The sequence below is a fragment of the Equus quagga genome, unplaced genomic scaffold (assembly GCF_021613505.1).
Source record: "Equus quagga isolate Etosha38 unplaced genomic scaffold, UCLA_HA_Equagga_1.0 188_RagTag, whole genome shotgun sequence".
NCBI classification, from domain to species: Eukaryota; Metazoa; Chordata; class Mammalia; order Perissodactyla; family Equidae; genus Equus; species Equus quagga.
The window spans coordinates 282,356-293,845 of NW_025797802.1; the positions used below are offsets into that span (position 1 = coordinate 282,356).

Sequence of the window (11,490 nt, forward strand, 5' to 3'; positions counted from 1 at the left end):
AGTGTCCGCGGTAAGAACAGCGACCTAGGATGGCTGAAATGTGAATAACAAAGGAGAGTTAGGTAAATCACAAAAGTCATCTTCCTGTTATAAGAAGTTAACGTACATCACACATCGAGTTGACACGTTCCAGAGCAGTAAACATGAGTGATGCAGAACAGAAGAGAGCTGTTCATTTGACGTCTACTGGACTTCCTCGCTGGATTTCACTTTCACAAATTTCCTAGCCACCCACACCACCCTCGCCTGGCAGACAGCTGGGCACAGTCCGCCACTCTGCCCTCTGGCCCTCAGTCTCTCCCTACATTGCCGAGGAAGTCCCCTGAGCTCAGCCAGTCGGTTCTAGTTTCTAAAGGATAATCTTCAGTCATCGAGAGATGAAGATCATAGTGTCTTACAAGCACAAAAATGCACGTAGAACCTATCAAGAAATTTCTTGAAATAAAATTTCCCAGAAGCCACCCTAAGATTTCCCTGCCTGATGCTTGTAAAGTAACTGGGGCTCTGGAAGTAGCATTTGCTTGACTATGAATTACTGAGTTTAGGTGTTGTTGATTCTAAGAATTGGAAAGTGTAGAAGGGAAAACAGTGCCTCAAGTAAGAATATATCCGGAAGGAAAGGATAAATTTAGGATTCATTTTAACTAATTCAGGACTGTAAGAGAGACAGCTAGGGGAGTTTCCGTAGTGTAGCGGTTATCACGTTCGCCTAACACGCGAAAGGTCCCCGGTTCGAAACCGGGCGGAAACAACTGGGATGTCTTTCTTGAAAGCCAGGGTTTTTCTACCTCAATTTGTCTGCCTTTCCACCAAGGCTTAATATGTCTACATTTCCGACAAGTCTCAATCTTCGCGCTCCTTTTGCAGCCCAGCAATCTCAATTACAAGAATTATGAAACAAGACCAGTGCTGAAGCTTGCTTCTTTGCCAGTTCAACAAGTAATTGCGCTATATCCTTTCCTTTGCGTTGGAGAAGATTCTGCACTTCCAATGAAGAACCGAGGTCTCCACCTGTTGTGGGCAGGAACAGAGTGAATACCCTTAAGACAGGGGTGTGGTTGATGTATGCAAGGAGGATCAAGAAGCCAACTGTAACTGCAGCAGAGAAAACCCAGGGAGACTACTTCGTGTAGGCAAAGAGGTAACAGAATGAATAGGACAGATCAAGTGGAACCTTATTTCTTAAAGGACTTTGGCCTTTACTCTGATAAAATGAGGAGACGTTGGATTTTAAGCAGGGAAGTAACTTTATTTGACCTGAGTGTTTTAAGAGGCTCCTCTGCCAGCTCTCTGGAGAATGTTCTGTATGGAGAAAAGAATGGACTCAAGGAGATCTATTAAGTCCGTCTCATCAGGCTACCAATCAGAAGTAACCATGGCTTGGACAGGATGGTCCTATTGAGTTGGTGAGGAGGAGTCACAGTCTAGCTACATATTAAAGATAATTCAAGAGAAATTCCTGAGAAAATGGATGTGAGGAGTAAGAGAAAGTAGAATCATTGATGACTTTGAGGTGTTTTGCTGAAAAGTGGAAGAATGGAGTTGCTGTTAACTGAAATGGAGAAGACTGGATGTAGCAGTATTATTAGGGAAACAATGGGAGTTCTGTTTCACACGTGCTAACTTTTAGATGCCTAGCATAAAACCATCAAGTGTAATACTAAGGAATGGTTGAATATACCAGCCTAGAGTTTAATGGAGTGGTCTAGACTGCAGATACACATTTGTGAGTTGTAGTCACATAGATGTTATTTAAGCTATGAGAACAGATGAAATCACCAGGTAGTGAGTGTATATAAAGAAGAGTTCAAAGGACCAAGCCCTGAGATATCCCATTATAAAAAAGTGAGAAGAGGGGAAGCAAAGGATGTTGAGAAGGAGAAGTCAGGGAGATAGAAAGACAATCAGGACAGCAGTGTCTTGGAAGACAAAAGAAGAAAATGTTTTAAGAAGCATAATGTACCCATGGCCCCTGAGAAGCCAACAACTTCGAAGAGATCATTAATTTTAGACATTTAGAGGTTACTGGTGATCCTGACCAGAAGTTTCCAGGAAGTGGTGGTGCCAAAAAACCTGAATGTAGTGAGCTTGAAGAAAAATAAGAGGAAAGAAACTACAGATAGTAAATCTGTGTATTTCTCTAGAGATTTTGTATGAGGTCGTCTGAGAAATAGGGCAGTAGCTAGAGGAAACTGTTGGGGCCTTTTTAAGATAGGAGTCAAACAGTATATTTGAATATGAGATTCATGAGATTAATCCAATAGTCAGGAGAAGATTGTTCTAGTCAATGAAGATAAAACTCTCTTTTAGTCATTAGTAATACTGATAGGAATACAAGAAAATTCCTCCCCATGAAGAAACAGAAGAATTTTCCAAAGTCCTATGGTAGCAACATGTCACAAATAGATTTTAATTGCATGTTTGTCTTTTCTGTTATTTTCTCTTTTCAAGACAAAGATACATGAAGACTGTTTCTAGAACTATCCTAAAATTTAAAATATGGAATTTAAAATGATGGAAGGGATCACGAGATATCTACTTTGGAGTAACAGATTTGGCAATCCACTAGCTTCCCATGTCATTAGTTTCATTTAATAAATGTTGCTCCACTGTCAGCCTGGATCACACAAGTGCCATATGCTTTTGGAGGGTGGCCATATTTTCTAACATGTAATGCTGACACCCAACGTCTGGCCATAAATGACTGGGTCAGAGCTCTTAAAGGCAGTCAATCCGTGGGCTGGCAAGCAACCTGTAAGAAGACCTCTAACCTGATCCTCAGTAAAAATCTCTGCCCCAAATGTGGTTCAATTATTTAGATATGTGGTTCATATGGATTTTTTAGGGGGTAAATTGAAACTGGAAAAAGTAAAGATAATCAGACAGTAGACAGACAAGACGTAATAGATTCAAAGAGAAAATGACACTGAGAGACTTATTCATTCACATTAATTCCAGATTTGCCAGCATATAGATCAACGAACTACTGCCCTTGAGTAGGTTCAAGATAATCTAGACCCTCTATAGATCTTGTTAAATTTAGAGACTATTCTAGCTGGAGTATAGGTGACCTTATCCCCAAAACCCTAATTGGGTAACTCCCACTCCACCTAGGTTCTAGATATGGAAAGAGACTGGAGATGGAGAAAACTAACACCAAGTGGGTCCTCCTTTGAACTTCCAGAAAAGGGAAATGTGCCATTTTTGTTCTACTGGCCCAACATCTCTGGAGGGCCAGATCTAAGGTGATGTTGGCTTCTCTCTCCGATCCTCTCTTCAAGTATGTGTCCTCTTTGCTTTAGACAAATAAGAACTTAATCACTCATTGTATTTGAGTATACTATGAGTCAGATATTGCACTCATCACTGGGACAACAGCTGTGAACAAAATAGACAGAAATCTCTTTCCTTTCTAGCGGGAGGTTTACAGAATTATTTGTACAGTTGAGTTGCAAATATAATGCTAGATGATATGAGCATAAATGTTAAGGAGAACAATTAATCTTGGAAGGATTAGGGGTGAGTTTTTATTTTCAATTTCTAAATGGAGTATTGGCGACATTTGAGCAAAAATCTGAAGGAAGAAAATGAATGAGTCACGGGAATATCCAGGTAAAGTTCTTCCAGATGTAGGCTATAGTGCCCATAAAGGCCCTGATGTGGCATTTACTTTGTATATTTGAAGAATAGCGAAGAGGCTAATTCTGCTGGAGTAAAATGAATGATATTTTAATGTACATATCAGTTATCTATTGCCACAAATACACTGCTTGACAGACCATCCAAATTCAAGCTTAAAAGCAATTAGAATCTAGTTAGCGTGCTAGTCTATGGTTTACTAATATAGGTTGGAATTGACCAGACTGTTTATGTTCCAGCTGGGCTGACTCACATGTCTGGTGAACAACCAACAATCAGCTAATCTCCATACATTATTTATTTTCTGGCATGCCAAACCCAGGCAAGTTCTCATGAGAATGGTTCAGGGCAAAAGCAGTCAGGGGAAAACAAGCTCCCCTCCTGTAACGAGTACATAAGCAATTATAGCAATGTTGTGGGATACCAGGTTAATATGCAAAAGTCAACAACTTTCCTATATACCAGCAATGAGCATTGAAATTAAAAACACAATAAGATTTACATTAGCATCCCCTAAAATGAAATAGGTATAAATCTAACAAAAGTTGTATAAGATCTATATGAGGGAAATTACAAAACTCCAATGAAAGAAATCAAAGAACTAAACAAATGGAGAGATATTCCATGTTCATGAATAGAAAGACTCAATATTGACAACATATCAGTTCTTCCCAACTTGATCTACAAATTCAACACAATCTCAATGGAAATCCCAGCATGTTATTTTGTGGATATTGACAAACTGATTCTAAAGTTTATATGGAGAGGGAAAAGACCCAGAATAGTCAACACAATATTGAAAGAGAAGAACAAAGTCAGGGGTCTAACACTACTTGACTTACTTACTTATTTTATAAAGCTACGGTACTCAAGATACTGTGGTGCAGGCAAAACAATAAATACATGGATCAATGGAACAGAATAGGGAGCCCAGAAATAGATCCACACAAATACAATCAATTGATCTATGACAAACAAGAAAAAGCAATACAATGGATAAAGGACAGCCTTTTGAACAAATAGTGCTGGAACAATTGCACATCCACAAGCAAAAAAAGTAAATCTAGACATGGACCTGACACCCTTCTCAAAAATTAACTCAAAATGGATCATAGACCTAAATATGAAACACAAATCTATAAAATTCCTAGAAGGTGACATAGGAGAAAATCTAGATGACCACTGAGTCTAGTGATGGCTTTTTAGATACAAGGCCAAAGGTACAAGCCATAAAAAAAATCAATAAGCTGGACTTCTCTAAAATAAAACACTTCTGCTCTGTGAAAGACACTGTCAAGAGAATGAGAAGACAAGCCACTGACTGGGAGAAAATATTTGCATGACATATAACTGATAGAGGGCTGTTATCCAAAATATACAAAGAGCTCTTAAAACTCAACAACAAGAATATGAGCAACCTGATTAAAAAATGGGCCAAAGACCTCAGCAGACACTTTACTAAAGAAGATGTACAGATGACAAATAAGCATATGAAAAGATGGTCAACATTATACATCATTAAGAAAATGCAAATTAAAACAACAGTGAATTTATCACCACACACCTATTAGGGTAGCCAAAATCTAAAACACTGATGACGCTAAATGTTGAGGAAGATGAGCAGCAACAGTAACTCCCATGTATTGCTGGTGAGAATGCAAAATGGTACAACCACTTTGGAAGACAGTTTGCAGTTTCTTACACAACCAAAAACACCATTAACAACCATACGATCCAGCAATCCAGTTCCTTGGTATTTAGCCAATGAGGTGAAAACATACATCCACAGAAAAACCTGCACACAGATGTTTATAGCCGTTTTATTCATAATTGCCAAAATTTGGAAGCAACCAAGATGTCTCTCAGTAGGTGAGTAGATAAATAAAGTGTGGTAAATCCAGACAATGGAATTCAGTGATTTAAAAGAATGAGCTATGAAGCCATGAAAATATATGTAGGAACATTAAATGCATATCACTCAGTGAAATAAGCCAATCCAAAAAGGCTAAATACTGTACGGTTCAACTATATGACATCTGAAAAAGGCAAAACCATGGAGACAGTAAAAAGATCAGTGTTTGCCAGGGTTTAAGAGGGAGAGAGGGATAAATAGAGCACAGAGGATTTTTAGGGCAGTGAAACTATTCTGTATGATACTATAATGGTAGACATATGACATTATATGTTGGTCAAAACCTATAGAATGTACAACATCAAGTGTGAAACTTCATGGAAACTATGGGCTTTGGAGGATAATGCTGTGCCACAGTAGGTTCATCAGTTGTAACAAATGTACCGTTCTGATTTAGGATGTTGATAGTGGAAGAGAATGTGTGTGGCCGGGGTGGGGCTATGTGAGAACTTTCCAGGAAATTTTGATGTGAACTTAAAGCTGCTCTAAAAAATAAAGACTACTTTAAAAATCAGACGAAAAACTAAAACATCAGTGAAAACAAGCAAACAGAAAGAGCAAAGGGCTTATTCAAGAATCTCCTTTGTCAAGTTTGCTAATATCTCGTTGGCCGAAGTAAGTTGCAGCGCTCAGCCCAGAGAGAGTGGGAAGGTACTCCAAGGTCACATGAAAAACAGCAGGGAAGGGAGAAGGAATGGGATCATTAAGGGAATAAACCCACCACCAGCAGCTAATTATTTCTGGTTGATTTGATGCAGAAAGATCAAAATAAAAATCATCTTTTTTATTACCCAAGTATGTGCTCCACATCTTCCAGTTTGTTACCCCAACTCCATCATCACCCCAGCCATGATCATGATCCATCTGACAGTTACAACATCCCTAAGACTCACCCATCCCTCACGCTGTCCTTACTCCATCTCTGCTATTCAGCCCATCACTGAACTGAAAGTTAAAGTGCCTAAGACTGATTGAGAGGCTCAGAGATAAAAACGGTGTTTTTATTATACATTACTTGGACATTGAAAGAAAGAAAAAAGGAAGAAAGAAAGAGATAGAAAAGAAGAAAAGAAAGAAAGAAATGATTTTACTTGTAGATCACAGTAAAATGTTGAGAACATAAACCAATCACAAACTTAGGACAAGACTGATTGTTCTGTAGCCATGATAACTGTAGCCACCAGAATAGATTCTAAACCAGTTCAGGCTATCAATGATAAAGCCATTCTGTGAACATACTTTTGCATGACATCCAACCACTGCCAACCCTTTCCTTCTGACAGTCAGCCAGCCAGGGATGAACTCACGTCAATAAACACGACTTTGAGCGTCAACCAAACAACAGCATTCTCTCTCAAATAACCAGACTTCCATAGATTCTGTCAGTCAACCCACTCAGCCTCTGAAAGTCCTTGCAACTCTAAACTTTTTCCCCCAAAAAACATCATCCATGGGCTCTCTCAAAGGAACTGTGCTTCACCAACACAGCTCTCTCCTTAAATGAGCTTTGACTTTGTGTTTCAAGTATTGAGGGGTGGTTTCCTCATCCTTTGAAAATACCCCTTTGTCAAATCTGATACATCTAAATTTCATTTTTTGCTGGGGTTATATTTGTCATTATTTTTTCATTTCTGAAATTCTTCTGTATTCTATACAGTAACGTGGCCTCTACAATCACAATGTGTTGTCATAAATGGTGATTTTGGTGGGCTTTGGTTCCTTTGTAAGTGTATTAGCCAAATTTGGCAAAAACAACATCCCAAAGTTTGAAAACACACTTTGATGGTGAGGCTTCATATGTTCACCACACAAATATTTACCGAATGCCTACTTTTTGTTCAGAGCTGTTCATGGGCGGAGAGATCCAGAAGAAAAAAAAAAAATCTGTTGTCTGGTAAAAGCTGACTAATAATTTAAATGGGGGGCGGGGAGGAAAATACGCAATGGTGATTATTTTAGCAATAAGCAATAGCGACTTCAATAGTTTTGAAAAGACAGCGCAGAGGACCAGGAGACAATCAGGTAGATGAAGTATGTAAGAGCCACACGGAGCCTGGGTGGACTGGATTCCGGGAAAAGCACAAGGAAATCTGGGCGCTCAGAGGCTCAGGGGCCATCAGACACACATCTCCAATGCCACCTCTACTCTCACACCATAATTTACTAAAATTTCTTTCTGAAGGTTTTATGCCACTTTTTCCACAAATTGTTTTTTTTTTACTTTTTCTTGCCTTGATGAGGGAGACGAAGATAAGCGTCACTGCTGAGGATTAAGAAATGAAGTCGACGTTTAATCCTAATTTTATATCGGAGAGGTTATTTCCAATGTGTAAGATGACTGAGCAAAACTAATTTTTATTCAAAAGAAGAAAAGTGACACTTCCTTGGCCCGTACGGGGATCGAACCCGCGACCTTGGCGTTATTAGCACCACGCTCTAACCAACTGAGCTAACCGGCCGCGAAGTGAGCCCCATCTTTCATTCAGAAGAGAAAAAGCGTGTTCACATTGTGTTTAAAATTAAAGACCTTTCTTGCCCCTTTCGAAAGGAGACTTTTTCGTTTAACTTCTTTTAACCAAGATCAAGTCATACTGTTTCTTCAAGACTCTATTCTTGCTTTCCATTTCCCCTTTTCTGCACTAGGCGAAAAGAAAAAGACAAGGAGAAAACTTTCTGCCTCCGGTAAATGAACCTTGCCTCTTCGGTGGAAAGCCGACTTTCTCTCGCTCATCGATTCCGCCCCGAGAAAACACAGAGGAACATCCACAACAGAGGCTTCTTTCTTCCCACCTCGAGAAGGATCTGGAAAGAGAAGCTGGTCGTCCGAGCTTTACTTCCGAATGGGCAGATTCTAAATTGACCCTCCAGCAGGCATGGCCGCTGGGTTTGGTCCTGGCTCCCGACAGGAGGATTCCTCTCCATCCCGGACGGAAGGAAATCTCCGGCAGATCCGGATTCCTAAGGACTCGGGAGGTGCTCCTCTCGGCGCTCCCCTGACGACGCCTGGAGGTGTGAATGTCTGCTGCTTTCCTTTGTCAGTTTATTATCATGAACTGAATGTGTTTCTCTTTCTTGTTCTTGAGGGTGAGGACTATGCTGTCTTCGTTCCTCTGGCAGCCGCGGGGCCCGCACAGCTTGCTAGATTCTCGGTCATTTAATTTAATGAATGGGGGAAAGGTGTCCACGAGGTCATTTCTGCTACTGATCTGGTCTTCGACAACAAGCGCGAGGATATTCGGGGTGTCAGTCAGATGTCATCAGGAGTTTCCATTTTTTCTTCTTTCCAGAAAGTTACTTTCAACAGAAATCAATTCACCTCATCCCCGGTGGAGTGTTGCTGGGAGATGTTGGAGAAAGATGCCCTTCAATAGGAGATAGGAGATCGCCCTCGGCCGAAAATGACTTTCCCTCCCAGTTCCCGCCGCTCTTGCACCGGGAAGAATTCCAAGGATTTCCTTCTCAGCCAGGCTCGGTCCGCGGCTCTTCTCATCCGGCCGCGCCTCGGGCTCCCGGCGCTCACTCGCTGCCCCTCCCACAGCCCAAGGATTCTCAAGTTCAACAAGCTTGGTGAGTGGTTCTTTTTACACACGAAACACACAAGGCCTGAGATGCAACCCAGGTTTAGCAGGTGCAGGGGTGTGTGTGTGTTGGAGGAGACAAGTCTGAGCTCCAGAGCCCTCGCAAAGATCCTTGACAGGCAGCTCTTGCTCCTGGACAATTTCCCAGCAACTCAGCGTCCCGCTCCGAGCTTGGTGGCCACGCAGGCCAAGGCCATTTCGAGTGGAAAGAGGGATTCCGACCATTTCTGGAGTAACAGTGGCACCTGCGACCGCTTTAGATTTTCAGGCCCCTTTCAAGTTTCTTGGATTTCTATTCTGAAGGCGAAAAGAGGAACGCTCAGCTGGCCACCAGGCCCCTGTTGTGAGATGCCCCAGCAGCTGTGCAGACCTCAAAGCACTGGAGAAAAGGATGTGTTGGAATTTCCGGTCTGAGTGGGGCCTCTTAAAGTAGCGTTTGGAGGCTGTTTCCAATAAAAACAGGATACAAACAAACGCTGAAGAATTAACAGAGCTTAGATGATTTATTCTTGTCGAAGTCGAGCCTTTAGCCTTCAAAATTATTACCCATACCCAACCCCCAATTTTAAAGCTATGTACCCCAGAGCGTTTTTTGACAGCTAATATATTTTTATCATAAAATTAAGCAGTTGCTTTTCTTTGAGTTATAATTATTGACAATTTTAAAATAAAACGCATCACTCGAATATATTGAACATAAATTCTGAATAATTTGATACAATCATTATTTACAAAAAAATGCATGAACAAATACTTATTAATCTTATATCATTGTTTTCTTCTGGAACTTCACTTTCCCACAAATGCATATCATGATATAAAATAGTTTTCTGCTTGAAATTATTTTGAGCTTCTTATTTCTTACTTTACTGCAACAAAAAATATATATACACATTACAATTAATTTAAGGAGGGCATAAGGCTCTAATTTTTATGAGTACTTCTGTACTAAATTATGAAAATTATTTCTTATATACAATTAATTGTAACAACAGAAATACTATGAATTTGCAAACTTATCAGTAAAATTAATGGTAAAAATAATTGAATGTTTATCTAAATGATACTAGGCTTTTAAAGTAAGTTCATACAATCACAGATAAATGTACACATTGCCATGATGTCAAGTTTCAGGGTTAATTTTATGCTAGTTTGTAATTACTGAGGAGATTTATTTTAATAAACAAATAAAATAAAAGTAGATCAAGTTTTTTATACAAATGTCCCACAATTGTTTAACGCCTTCTGAGTTATCTTCAGAAAAATCACATAGTAATCCACCATCAGTAATTATTTTTCACTCTATTATATTTAATAACTTGACTAGATTCTCCCTTATTAAAAGTCAATAATTGGAAACTTCCTCACTTACTAAAGGTTAGTTACCTAACTATTAGAATAATTCAACTATCTTACATTTCCTCAGCCTTTCTAATTGTCCCTGGGTTGGAGCCTGCAGCTTGTTGCACTTTCAGTTGACGAACCTTTTCAGAGTTGAGAAGAGTGAGAGAACATGCTTCTTTTGCAATGTGAGAAAAGGTCATCGAGAAATGTCCACCTTGATATCAGGGGTGTTCTCAGATAGGTCAGTTTTAGATAAAATCCATATGGTGGTTGATGACTGGGAAACTGATTGCCTGAGGCAACCTGGGCTCTTGCACTTCTTTCAAGGTCTTCCTGTGTCCCCAAGAGTGAAATTAGTTGACAGTGGAATTTGTGTATATAAAATAGAGAGCTATAAATATGAGCGACCCAGAATAGAAGCGCATTTGACCTCTTCTAGCCTCACTGGACACTTGCTCTAGTCCCCCCAAACCCTACACCTCATCACCACCTGGACACACCCCATCCTGTCTCAGCATCCCAGTCTCTCCCAGTCAAGCATTGCCCTTCAGTGACTGCTGATGGCTTCTAGAGCTCCTTCTTTGGGACTCATAAATCACCAGTCATGAACTGGTGAGAGCAGAGAGGGGATAAGGAGTGGAAATTTGTGTGGAGCACATTGCCTTGTAATAAAAAATAATTTTAGTTTTAGAAATTTCTCTTTAAATTAGCTACACCCAATTACTTCATCAAAATCTTTATTTATTCTGCTACAGTTACACTGGCCTATTTACTAATCCTTCAACACCCTAGGCACAGTCTCACCTCAACAGTTATCATGCCCTTGCTGCTACCTCTTCCTAGAAAGATCTTCCCCAGATATCACGTCTCCTTCCTCCCTTTCTTCCCTCTTTCCTTTCTTCCTTCCTATTTTCTTTCCTTCCCTCCCTCCTTCAGGTCTTCCCTTCCTTCCTTCCTGCTCATTGAAGCTTTCAATGAAAGCTCTATTCAAAATTCCAAACAAACACCACACTTTCA

General features: G+C 40.1%; 2 non-coding genes across 2 annotated transcripts; one reads left to right on the forward strand and one right to left on the reverse strand.

Moving 5' to 3' along the window:
- Positions 1 to 678: 678 nt before the first annotated feature.
- On the forward strand, positions 679 to 751 carry TRNAV-AAC (transfer RNA valine (anticodon AAC)). Its single transcript has one exon. It is a non-coding gene; the product is annotated as a tRNA-Val (tRNA).
- A 7,185-nt stretch (positions 752 to 7,936) lies between these two features.
- Positions 7,937 to 8,010, reverse strand: TRNAI-AAU (transfer RNA isoleucine (anticodon AAU)). Its single transcript has one exon. It is a non-coding gene; the product is annotated as a tRNA-Ile (tRNA).
- Between the last annotated feature and the right edge of the window lie 3,480 nt (positions 8,011 to 11,490).